A 12,565-nucleotide genomic window follows, 5' to 3' on the forward strand; every position below is an offset into this window, starting at 1 on the left:
TCTGCAGAGCTGTGAGTCATGGCAGGCAGCAGGATTTTATTCCTGTCATTGCCACACCAGCTCAGGCTGAGGCACAGGGGAGCTGGTGGGTTGAGTAAGGAGGTGCCATTTTCACACGGTGGTTCTCCAGGCAGGAGCTGGACTTTTCTCACAGTATTTTTTTTTACAACGTCTCAGCAAATCAAACTCTGAGCACAGAGGGTCAGGACGTGCTGCATATCAATGAAGGGGATGTACAGCAGTCACTGCATTCTCTTATCTCCTGCTATCCCCTATGGAAAGCTGGACCTCAGCACTGACATGCCTTGCTGAAGAGGTCTCCAGAAAGACATTCAAGTCAGCAGGGAGGAGGAGGAGTCCTTGAACTGTCAGCAGAGGAGGCAGCACAGCACAAAGGGACTGTTGGATGGAAGGTGGGTTTGGAAAGCTGTGCATGACCACCAGCCTTTGATAAGACACAACCAGAATTCCCAGGGAAGCTGGGAGAAGTATCCACCACCCTCCAGCAGAAAACAGCATGGTAAAACAGGGATCCCACCCTGGTCCTACCCAACAGCTGGGGAGTCTCGTTCTGCTGCCCTGACCATGTGGATCTGCCTTCTGAGTTTATAAAATTAAAAGTTTGTTGTCTAAGTGATAGCAGTAAGCAGCTAAGTGACAACAGTTTTTTGTCTACGTGATCTGATCTCCTCGGTAAGGAAGGGGGATCCCTCCTCACAGACCAGTTTGTCCCAGCAGAAGGAACTGCATGGTTCAGTCTCTGGCTGTAAATGGAGCACAGACCCCAAGTTGTGATTCAGGTAAGGAGCTCTGGGGAGCGAGAAGCCAGCTGGGAGAACTCATGGTTTTGTGGAGCATGGGGCAGAGCAGTTCCCCTTTGCCCCATGCCATGTCTGTCCCTGACCCAGCTGTTTGGCCATGCTTCACTCAAGAGAAAAGGAAAAAAGAGTATCTGCTGAGGAAATCCAGGATTTTATGGCTTCTTAAAGGGTTTCACCCATGCCCTTTGCTTCCATGTCAAGTCTGGTGTGAGTTGAGGACCAGCCCATTTTTGGGCCCAGTGTGAGAAAGTCTCACACACTTTCAAGCTGACTGAGAACATGCCTAAATCAGGGTAAATCAGTTACCCTGTGATCTACGTATATAATTTCTACATTTTGCACAAACAAGGTCTCTAAAAGGGCTGAAATCTAGTAGAGGACCAAGGCAAGGAGAAGATAAAGGAAAAGGATGCACCCAAGCTTGGTTTCTGAACAAAAAGGAAACCAATGGCTTCTCCATCACATCCATCAAAGACACAAGGAAATGTTGATGGGGAGTGACCTCTGGAGATTTCTAATCCAATCTGCTCAGAGCTGGCCAGTGCTATGCCAGCTTGGCTGTGGTTTGTCCTAACTGCTTCTTGAGAGCCCCACTTCTCTGGTGACCTGTCCAGGGAAGAAACACCCATGTAGATAAAATATTTTTAACCAGAATTTTTCACGTCAAACTTGTGGCCATTTCTCTTTTTTTAACTTGTCTCTGATGATCAGCTTCTCACCTCCACAGGACCACATCACACAAGGAAGGTGTTGCTAAAGGTGTCACTCTGAGTGTGTCCCCATCAGTGTGTCCACAGAGGAGGGATTTAATGAGGTCTCTAGGAAGCTCTCAGAAAAAAGCCTGCACTGACAGCCCCACCACTCAGGCAGCTGGGAGCTGTGTCCTGACTGCAGACATTGCTCAAATGCTGAGTGGGAGAGGTTCCAACAGGCAGAGTAAGCAGGTTGTTCCTGGCAGGGCCACTTGAGCCCTGTGCAGGCTCTATGTGGGAAGAAATTGTCCAAACTAAGAGCAGCTGCTAAGCAAGATCTCCAAGTTACCTGCAGCTGGAAAAGTTTTGATGCTGCTGGGACTGAAGTCAGGAGGTTTTGCATTGGTGGATAAAGCTAATTGTTTTTTAAATTAAGAGATGAAGATATCCCACTTCCTGGGGCTGGAGATGGCAGAAGTCCTTTCTTCAGAACATGGACGAGGCCCTGCTCTGAGCCAGACGTGCCCTCTGCTTATAGCACAACACATCAACATTCCCCATCCTGCTGGGCCTCCTTGCCCATGGCAAGAGCTGGCAAGAAGCAGCTTTGTGCAGGAAATTTGAAGCCATGTGCAGGAAGAAGATCATCTCTGTCCAGAGGCACTGGGTTGAAAGTATCTGAGTAATCAGAAAATGACTGAATCACAGAATGGTTTGTGTTAGAAGGTACCTTAAAGATCATCCCATTCCACCCCTTCCACGCTTCCCACTGTCCCAGGTGCTCCAAGCTCCTTGGATACTTCCAGGAATGGGGAAGCCACAACTTCTGTGGGCAACCTGTGCCAGCCAGGGCCTCACCACCCTCACAGGGAAAAAATTCTTCCTAATATCTCATTTAAACCTACTCTCAGTTTGAAGTTGTTCCTCTTTGTCTGAAAAATAAGGGTCACTAGGAGTTGAGTAGCTTCTTCAAATCAGCTTTCCTGAGTTGAAAATGGTTGGAATGGTTGTCTGTGAACCCACCCAAGGCCTCCTTGGAAATTTCAAACCCCTTGATTTTTGTTTGCTAACACATTGTCTATTTTCACTGAAACCTTCCCCAAAACTGTTCAAAATTTGTCATCAACCAAAAGCATTCTGTTTAAATACAGCTTCTGAAAAAAATGAATGCTCATAATTCTGCAGAATATGGCAAATGTCAAATTGAATTAATGCCAACTCCACTTATTTATTAAAAAGGGACAATCTTTCCATTTAAGTAAGTTCCTATCAAATATTTTGGCCAGCTCCCCTAACTGTGTCTTTTATTGTGATCCACTTATTCCACTGGAACCCATCAAATGAACAGAGGTGAGGACACGGAACAGAAATTTCTTGGGAGTGAAGTCAAGGGCAGATGAGGAATTCCCTACCCCCATGACAGAAACCCACCCATTGCCAAGGAAAGCTCATTGCTCAGACTTCAAACACCACAGCTTGTGCTTAATTTGGATACCACGGTTCTCCTGCTAGGATGAAAAAGTGCCAGTCTTACTCCAGGCAGAAGAAATTGGGGGCTCAGCAGAGCTGCCAGGCCCCGTCTTTGCCCAGGAGCAATGCCATGGTCTAGAGCAGCGGCAGCAGCTGGCTCGCACGGACGATGGCGAGTTGGATATGGGGGGAGGAGGCCTTTTTTACACCCTGGGGAGTCACACTGGCTTTCTTGCACCTTAAATCAGGAAGTTAACACTCTGAGCACTGCCCAGTGCCACTGACCTGTGAGGTCTCAGCAGTGGGGGATGGGATAGCGAGAGGGGACGGCTGCAGGTGGAATCTTCAGGCTGGGTGTTAGGAAAAAATTCCTTCCCCCCGTGGGTGGTGCAGCCCCAGGCTGGGTCACAGAGGTGTGGGATTCTCATGACTTGGCCAAACAAAGCCACATCTGATGCCAACAGTGCTGCTCCAAGCAGCAGGATGGACCAGAGACCTCCCAAGGGATGGACTCTTTTTCCATGTTTAATTTCATGTCCCAGTCTGGCAGACTGTGCCATTTTCTCTTCCACTGAGCTCAGGTGTAGCATCCTCTGCTAAGAGCTCCCGTGGGCAGGCAGACCTTGCTGAAAACACGGGGCCATTTCTGTGCAATGATTTTTTTGGGGGGAGGTGAGAACCTACAGGCACAGGCAGCTTAAATGTTGGAAGCATTTCCAGCCTACAGGCTCTGTTCTCATAAAGCTTTGGAAAAATACCTTCTTCCCAGGTCAGCTGCTGTTGACACAGCTGGATGGACTGTTGATGAACCTTCTTGACCTCAGGGCAGCTCAGGGCCAAGGAGGGAAGGTGGACCCCTCTTGGACCTCATCCCAGACCCTTCTGAGGTCTCAGCCCCTCTCAAAACTCAGTCCTGACCCCTCTGGGACCTCAGCCCCCACCCAGGCTCCCAGACTGGCTGGCTTGATTGTGCTCTACCTTCAAACAAGGACAAATGAGGCGGAATTCAGAGAAGAGCAACAGGAATGATTACGGGGGTGGAGGTAATGGCTGAGGAGGAAAGATTTTGAAATTTAAAGATGGATAGCCAGGCTACAAGCCTACATACAGAGACATTATCATCAGTCATTAAGCAACACAACATTTCAGAGCCAGGGCAGGCTCATGATTCAAGACAGCCCAGTCTCCAAAGTGCTGTAGCCCAGATGAGCAGCACAAGGCCAGGTGGAAGGAGCCTGCTCCTGCTTGTGAGCATGAGCATTCATTTTTATTTTTTCTCTCAGTGCAACATCTCACAGTATGAAGTGAAATTCTGTTTGGCACTAGGCAGCACCACAGGGGCACCAGGAAAGAGAACGTCCTAGCAGCACTGATGATCTTGGAGGTCTTTTCCAACCTTGGTGGCTCTATGATTCTATAATTCTATGATTCTATGACTCTGTGATTCTATGATTCTATTATTCCATGATTCTGTGATTCTGTGGTTCTATGGTTCTATGATTCCACGTTCAGGGAGAATATGAAGAAGTTGGAATTTTCTTGGCATGGCACTGATCAGCCAGAGAAAGTGCCAGAGCCCCACTGCTCAGGATACTGAAGTTAGACTGGACAAAGCATCGGGCACTAGGCAATGGTGAGGAATGGCCAGTGGCCAGCAGAGGGACAGGGCAATCAGAGGAAGGCTTTCCTGGCACAGCTTTGCCTCTGGGGTAGCCCCAGCCTCCCTGCGAGAGCTGGCCAAGCCCTCCTCACACCTTCACCCAGGGCAGAGCCGGGTTTGATCACAAAGTGCTCCCACAAAGTTTGGAAACCACAAATGCCACGTGGTGAGACAGGGAGGGAGCGAGGGAGGGGAGAGAGGGCAGCATTAATACCCAGCTGGTGCACGGCCTGGGAGAAAGGCGTCGCCGGTGACCACCTGGAGCTGACGCTTAGGAAGCCACAATAAAAGCTGAACGATGGCTGAATGCAGGGCCCAGCAAATCAAAACAGATGCAATGAGCTGGCCAGTGACAACAGCGACAGCAGAGCCCACGGGCTGGGGCACGTGGTTGGCACAGAGAAAGGAGGAGGCCAGAGATGAGCTCTACCAAGGGAATCAAAGGCCTGCTGTTCCGAGAGCCAGAACAAACGGCGAGCGCGCTCCTGCTGCACATGGCACCGACAGCAGGAGCTGCGGGGTCCTCCCTGCCCCTCCAGGAGCCAGCCACAATCAGACTGCTTCCAGGCTCAGCACAGCATCCTCCATCCTCCCTCCTGCCTGCCCCCAGGGAGAGCTGCCCTCAGTCACACACTGCTGGACAGAACTCAGGGGGCTGCTCTTCCAAAGCGATGCTGCAGCCAAAACTCCTCTGTCTTCTGGCATCCAAGTCCTTCCCACCACAAGGGAGGGAGATCATCCTTTCCTCACCCATCAGGTTTGTGGGCTTGGTCCCCTGGGGCAAGGGCTGCACCAGCTTGTGGCTCAAAGGACCTGCATGGTGGGATTTTCATGAGGACCTGAGAAGGGAAGGAAAGGTCCACACTGCTGAGGCCACCTGGCCCTTGCCCTGTTGGGACATTGAGCTGGGGTTAGCACAGCCACTGCCACCATGAACCTGGTGACACTACCCTGTTGAGAGGAGGGATGATTGTCCTTGGCACAGCTAAGGACAGACCAGGTGTGTCTAGGTAGGACATGTGAGCACATTAGAAATGGAGAGTGACTGTTGGAGGTTCATATCAAACATCTGGGACAGCAGATTTGTGAGAAACATTTGTAGTTTGAACATCTCACCCCTGCCTTCATGTACAGGGCTGCAAAGGCCCTGAGTCATTGGTTTCCTTACACCAAACTAAGCACAGCAAAGCAGAACTTGAGCATCTTTGCAATAACAAAATCTCCAGGAGCAGTAAACATGCCTTGACCAACTCAGGCCTTTTAAAGAAGGAAAAAACCCCATAAATCCACCTGAAAACTTCCTTTTGACTCCTGGTATCTCCTCCATTTGTTTATGGCCTCCCTTGTGAAAGATGATAAAAGAAAATTTTGCAAAGGGTAGGGTGGCACAGCTTTTGAGATCCTTTTTGCTGCTCCCAATGCACAGCCCAATTTAGAGGAGTGTTGCTTCATCTCCCCAGCTCCTCACAGTTCACCTGTAGAGCAAGACAAGCTCTGCAGTGCTGTAACAGCCCATTAGACATCCAGTCAATCACACCAGTGCCCGCTGAAAAGTGCTCACACCAGCAATGCCTCCCCACCAGAGCTGGGCACAGCAGTGCACCCACCAGTCCCCCCAGTGCCTACCAGGGCATCAAAGGATATTAAAGGGGGGGAAAATAAAATTCTCAGCCTGGTCTCCTCTCCAGCTGCCTCTCCCTGCTGGTACAGACGCAGTGTCCTGGGGATGCCATGGCCATGTCACAGAGGGCCCCTCCACCTGGGGCTCTGCTCTCGGGGCTGTTCCTCTCATCAGCTCACCAGCACCCACTCCCCAGGAAGCCAAAATCAGACTGCAGGGTGTGCTGGAAGCAGGAATCTCTGTCCCTGCCCTTGCCATTGCCCTTCTTAAGCCTTGTGATGACAGATGCTGAGCTCTAGTCCAGGAGCCTGGCTTTACAGGGCAAACTGCTCTTCAGCGCTGTCCTGCTGCTCTCTCCTCTTCCATTCTGTTGTGCCCCATCCTTAGTGTGTGATGGAAGCAGGGAGCCACTCCAGAGTTACCTCTTGGTTCCAGAGAAGATGCACTCTGGCCAATCCCTCACAATCGAGATGAGGACAGCTTCAGAGACTGCACCAGGAGATGTTTTTATTTCTTATCCAGCCTGAAGCCCTTGGAAAGTGTCGCCCACAGGCTTAAGCTCTTCTCAGCAAGACACAAACTAACTAAAATATATCAAAGCAAGATTCTCATATACGCCCCCAAACCTTCCAAATATCCAAAGCCTTGCACTAAAACCAGCCTAGCCAGCAATCTCTTGACGCCCCAAAACAGAAAGCTTTTCTGGAAGGGAAACCTTGGGTCTCTTCAAATTACTGGACATTGTGCAGGGTGAGTGGATAAGAGCTTCTGGACTATGTCACTCAGAATGATCTAATTGTTCCTTCTGGCCTTAAAAGCCATTTATCAAAACCACACTGACTCTGTACTGGGCCAGCAAAGCCTCTGCTATAGATTTGGCAGCAAAATGTCCAGATCTACAGTAGCCATTGACACCATCATGATGGATCTGCTGAAGAAAGCTTGGGTGAAGGAGGGGTATGTATATAACAAGGAATATGGTACACATATAAAATACATGCAGGCTTCAGTAAGCGATAAATCAGTTGAGAACCCCTTAGTGTTTAGAGAAAACCAAGCTATGTTCTAGTCAATCAATCTGTTGCTGAAAATATTATTAATGCCTGGCACATAGATTTATGATGAAGGTTAGATGGATGCAAAAGAAACGTTTGTTAGTGGGATTTTTTTGATGACTGTACTGAAATATCATTCATTTGTGAAAAGAAATCTAAATACAATCATCATGGATATTTATCAAGGAACAGAGCCGTCTTCATCTCTTAGTTTCCACCTTAGAATTCAGGGTACCTGCATGGTTCTCCTCTCTCTCTTTTTGTCTTAAATGCACACAAGTTAAAAACAGGTACCTGTAAACAGCATGGTGGCAGGAGCTGCACCATCATCACATCATTCCCAACACAACAGGAGATGCTGGGTCAGTGTTCAGAACCTAATGGCACAAAGGCACCGTGTGTGATGTCACCTCAGTGCTGTCTCCTGAGTGTCTCCGTGCAGGGATGGACACCTGAGGAGGGAAAAAGTCCCTTCTGTAGACTTGGTTAAGCACAGGGGTTATGAAGCTCAAAGGAATTACAACAGAACATCTGGAGAAAGCCAACAGGGACAACAGCTTGTACCAGTGTGAGCATCTCAGGCACTGCTCGTAGGTTTGTGGATGGGTGCTGCACCAGCAGCATCCTGAAGTGGTGTAAGTCCCAACTCCTCCTCGCCCCAGCCCTGCTGGCCACGTTTCCACTTTGCCATCACCAGTTTCTGCCTTCCCCAAGAAGATGCCTGAGCTGCTGTTAGACCCTGGTGTGGTCATTGCTCCTCAGCCAGGTGGGAGGTCCACAGTGGGGAAGAGTCAAGCTTTGACAATGTGGGATCTTTGCCAGAAGTGCACAGGAGACTGTCAAATCCCATGGGACACCGGCTCCAGCCTTCCCAACACCTCCATGGACACGTCTAAATACAGGCTTGGATGGAACCAACAGGAGATGAGTGACTGTGTTTGCAGCAGGAGGAGCTCATGGGGTGGGTACAGCCCTCCAGCACCCCGAGCAGAGCAGCTCTGGGACCAGTGCCCAGCAGCAGCCTCCAGCTGAGCCCAGTCCCAGCCCAGGCTGCCTGGGCCAGCTCTCTCAGCCCCCTTGCTTCCCTTTACTGCTGTTTTTGTTTTCTTTCCACAGCTCGTTTTCTCGGTCATCCATGTCTCTGTGCATCATATATCACGCCTGTGTGTCCAGAGGAAAGAAAGATCCCCTCCAACCCAGCAGCCCTGTAACGGATGGACCTTCCCGATTCGCAGTGAGCTGACAGCTTGTGAGAACAACAGCTTGAATTACTGAAAGAACTTTTCCCACTGAGTTAATCTGCAATGGATGTAGGTGACCTTCTAAAGGCATCTATTAATCAAAAAACCAGTGCCCATTCACTGTGCTAGGCTGAGCCCTTTGGGGGAGGGGGAGATACTAATTTCCCTCTGAGATAAATCATAATTTGACAATAATCATCTGCCCTAATCACTCCGATTCTTCCCTTTAATTATTTGTACACACGGCTCTTCCTGCCTGAGAAACACAAAGGACAACATGAAATGTGGAAATGCTGAAGGCTCCAGCCACAGCCTTAAATCCCTGTGTGGAGCAGGGCACCCAAAAGAGCTGAGCTGACAGGGTGCACCCTCCTTCTGGGGTGCAGGGAGCAGCCTTTCCCAGTGCCTCCAGCCACAGGGAGAACACTGCTCCCAGCCCAGGGCTCAGAGCAGCAAGGAGAGGGCTGCTGGAGGGGACAGCAGGGAGCAGAGGGGCTCTGGAGCTGTCCCAGGAGCTCGGGGTGACACCTCAGTGCTGCACCCACTGGAAGAGGCTGACCCCCACACAACAGCCACGCACTCCTCCCCCTGAGGGCTGTAAGGACAGGGAGGCTGTGGAGAGCACAGGGTTAATGTCACACCAGTGCCCCTCGGATACTGGGAGGAAGGGCTGTGAGCTGGGGAGCCAGCAGACCGTGGGAGGGAGGAAGGAGAGAGGAAGGAAGGGAGGGAGGGGTGGTTTGGGTGGCCTTGTGCTGGGCTGATGCGTTGCCTTGGCCTGGGGCTGGCGAGGGGTCTGTGCCTGGGATGTGACCCCCACCCAGCCCGGGAGGGTGGCCCTGGCAGGCACCAGCAGCCCCCAGCCCACCAGGGAAGCTCTCAGGTGCTGCCAGAGCCAGTGCAGTGCCTGGGGTGGGCCAGGGCTCCCCATCTTGGCATCCCCTGACACCTGGCCATGGAGCTGGGGCTGTGGAGCCGGTCCCACGACTGTCCCCAGCAGCTGGTAGCACTCCAAGGTGGTTTGCTCAGCCACCTTGGAGCCATTGTGTCCCCAGGGCCTGCTCCAGGCTGCACAATGCCATGTCCTTGGGCACCCCTGAAAGCACAGGGGACATTGATGGGGTCGGGTGACCATTTGGTAAAACCCTGCACCTGTGAGATAAGAATGTAAATGGCAGAGTGTGAGAATTTGCTTGTGCCTGGAGTGGGGGCAGGCAGTGGGGTGTCCCCATGGCAGCGAGGGTACAGTGGTTCCTTGCACGTGACTGACTGAAAACTGCTCAGCAAAACTCTTTTCCAGGAGACTCGTGGGATGAGGCAAAAAGTGCACGCTGTCCCTGGAAAAAATGGGACTGCTCTTTGTTCTTCTTGGGAAGAAATCCTCTAAAACTGGAAACGGCCAGGAAATGCTGCACAGCAGCTCTTGGGAAGTGAGATTTCTCTCTGCACCCATCTCCTCTCCCACTGGGCTGTGCCCACAGCATCTCCCACCGTTCAGGCACGGGCTGGGTGTGCCAGCTCCTCACTCCAGCCCCGTGGGACCGACAGCCAGTGCCAGGATGGGGTCCTGAGTGCAGCAGCATCATTTCAGAAACACACCAGCCACCTTTCATCCTCTGCTCTGTAGAGTCTGGGGCCAGGACCCTTTAGGATTTAAGCATCTGCCCTCCCAAATAAACAAGTGAAATAACAGACAGCATCCACAAGCGTCCCCAGTGCCACAGGGCTGACTTGTAGCAATTCCCGGAGCCCAGGCCAGTGCGCTGCCTCGCTGTGCTGTCTTACAAGCTATACCATGGACCTACAGCACCGTATGCTGGCCTAGCTCAGCATCTACACAGCAGAGCGGAGGAGCAGAGCCCGGCGGAGCTGCCGGAGTGGCGATGTCCCCCACTCCCTCCGGGGACAGTCGGTGATGCTGGGGACAGCCCTGGGACGGAGGTGAAGCGGCAGCCCCGTGCGCCCGGTGCCAGGGCAGCAGCGTCCCGGGATGCCCGGGGGTCCGGGCAGAGGGGATGGATGTGCTGGGCTCTGGGCAGCCCTGTCCTCCCAGCCCTGTCCTCCCAGCCCTGTCCTCCCAGCCCCGTCCCCCTCTGCGCTCTGTCCCTTGGGCAGTGTGCCACCAAAGCCCACCCTGTGGGATTTATCTGCTCCAGTTTCAGCGGTGCTGGGGGTACTGCTGCCCTCCCTTGGGAGCCCACAGCTGCCCCAGGGTCCCTGTGCAGACCAGCAGCTCCCCACTGCAGCCCCGTTGAGGCCAGCTCTGTGCCCCACCAGCAGCTCAGACCTGCCAGACTTGGCACAGCTCAGCTCACGATCCTCCCTCGGATGGGAGGGACAGACTGACCTTGAGCAACTCTGGAAGTAACCACGTTAACATTGAGCTGGGGAGAAGCAGGCTGCTTCCCGAAAGTCTAATCCATGGGACTCCCTGCCATGAGAGACTGGAGCCAAGGATACAGAAATAAAGATTTAATACAACTGCTGTGAATAACTGCATCCCTGAGGAAAGCAGGCACGGTGCTGCTACGTGCCTGGTGCCTTTATCTCCTGGTTCTCATCACGGGGTGCCCTTTGGGCTGCCCAGCCCTGACCAGCAGCACTAAACTTGGATTGCAGAGCTTAGGGACAGAGTTCAGGGGTGGACCTGGTAGTGCTGGGTTAAGGCTGGACCCGATGATATTAGAAGGCTGTTCCAGCCTTAATGATTCCGTGGTTCTGTGCTTACCTCCAGGCCAGTGAGGCATCCCTGAGCACGAGCTGTCTGTGCCTGCCTGCCACCTCAGTGCTGTGGTGCTTTCTGAGCCATGGGGGACAGCTCAAAACCACCCATTGCTCTGGAGCAACTCTGCTGGCACACCCTGAGAGTCTGGGACACTGCGAGTGACACTTGGCCTGTTCATAACTGAGTCCTGCCATGGCCATGAGAGATGGATGGTTCCTCATGGAGGAGAGAGCTCTAAAGTGCAGCATGGCCCAACCCAAAAACTACCAGGAGAAATCTGCCCCATATAATCACAGGATGGTTTGGGTTCCAAGGGACCTTAGAGCTCCTCTCACTCCAATCCCTGCCATGGGCAGAGGTAGCACCCACTAGACCAGGTTGCTCAGAATCCCACCTGGCCCTGGACACTAAGCCATACATCACCCTACATCGCTCCTTATGGGAGTAAATCACACGGGACTCCATTTTCTCCATGGTGGAAAAAGCCCCTTTATTCACATAACTCCTGTTTACACAACTTTGCAGACCTGTGTGTGACTCCTGTTGGTCAGTAGCTTTCTTACCAATTACTTATTAGTTAGTAACAAGTTGTTATTCTGTATTGATTGGTCACTCAAACCCCCAGGGTGGACGTGCAGGAAAAGTTGTTTGTGAGAGATCATTTTCATTTTTCTATCTAACGGTGTACAAACAGTTTATACAGGTGCTGGTTGTTTTTCACCCAGGAATAGATTGTTATGCTAACAAACTGCTCACTAGGATTGCTTTCACATGGGAACTTGCAAAGGGCTAGCCTGACAAGGCCAGACTGATTTTAGGAGAGCAGGCTTGATCTCATGAAGCCTTTCTTTATGATTTTTCTACCTTACTGCAACGTCTCCTGACCCCAAAGCCTGTGGAGGCAGGGCTGGAGTTAGCAGTGACCCATCCAGGCATTGCACAAGCAGCAGGAGCTCACCACATGCTCCAGCTGCCCTGATGTTGGAACTCAAAATGTCCCTCAGACATTTCTGGAGGTTCCAGGCCCTGGTCAGAAGCATTTGAGACCCCAGCAGGCAGCTGGAAATAGCTGTGATTTTGAGTTTGAGCCATGGAATGATTTACCAACTTTGAAGGTGGAACAAGAAGTCACAAAAGTTTAGATATTACAGTAGAAGTAGCTATAAAGTAGAAGAATTTTTTAGTATTGCACAGGGGGGTTTTAACACCTGTACAGGGGGGGTTTTACTTTGTACATGGGGGTCAGAGGTTTTAAGATGGAGGAATGTAGGCCGGTCCTG

Source organism: Lonchura striata, chromosome 15, assembly GCF_046129695.1.
Source record: "Lonchura striata isolate bLonStr1 chromosome 15, bLonStr1.mat, whole genome shotgun sequence".
NCBI lineage: Eukaryota > Metazoa > Chordata > Aves > Passeriformes > Estrildidae > Lonchura > Lonchura striata.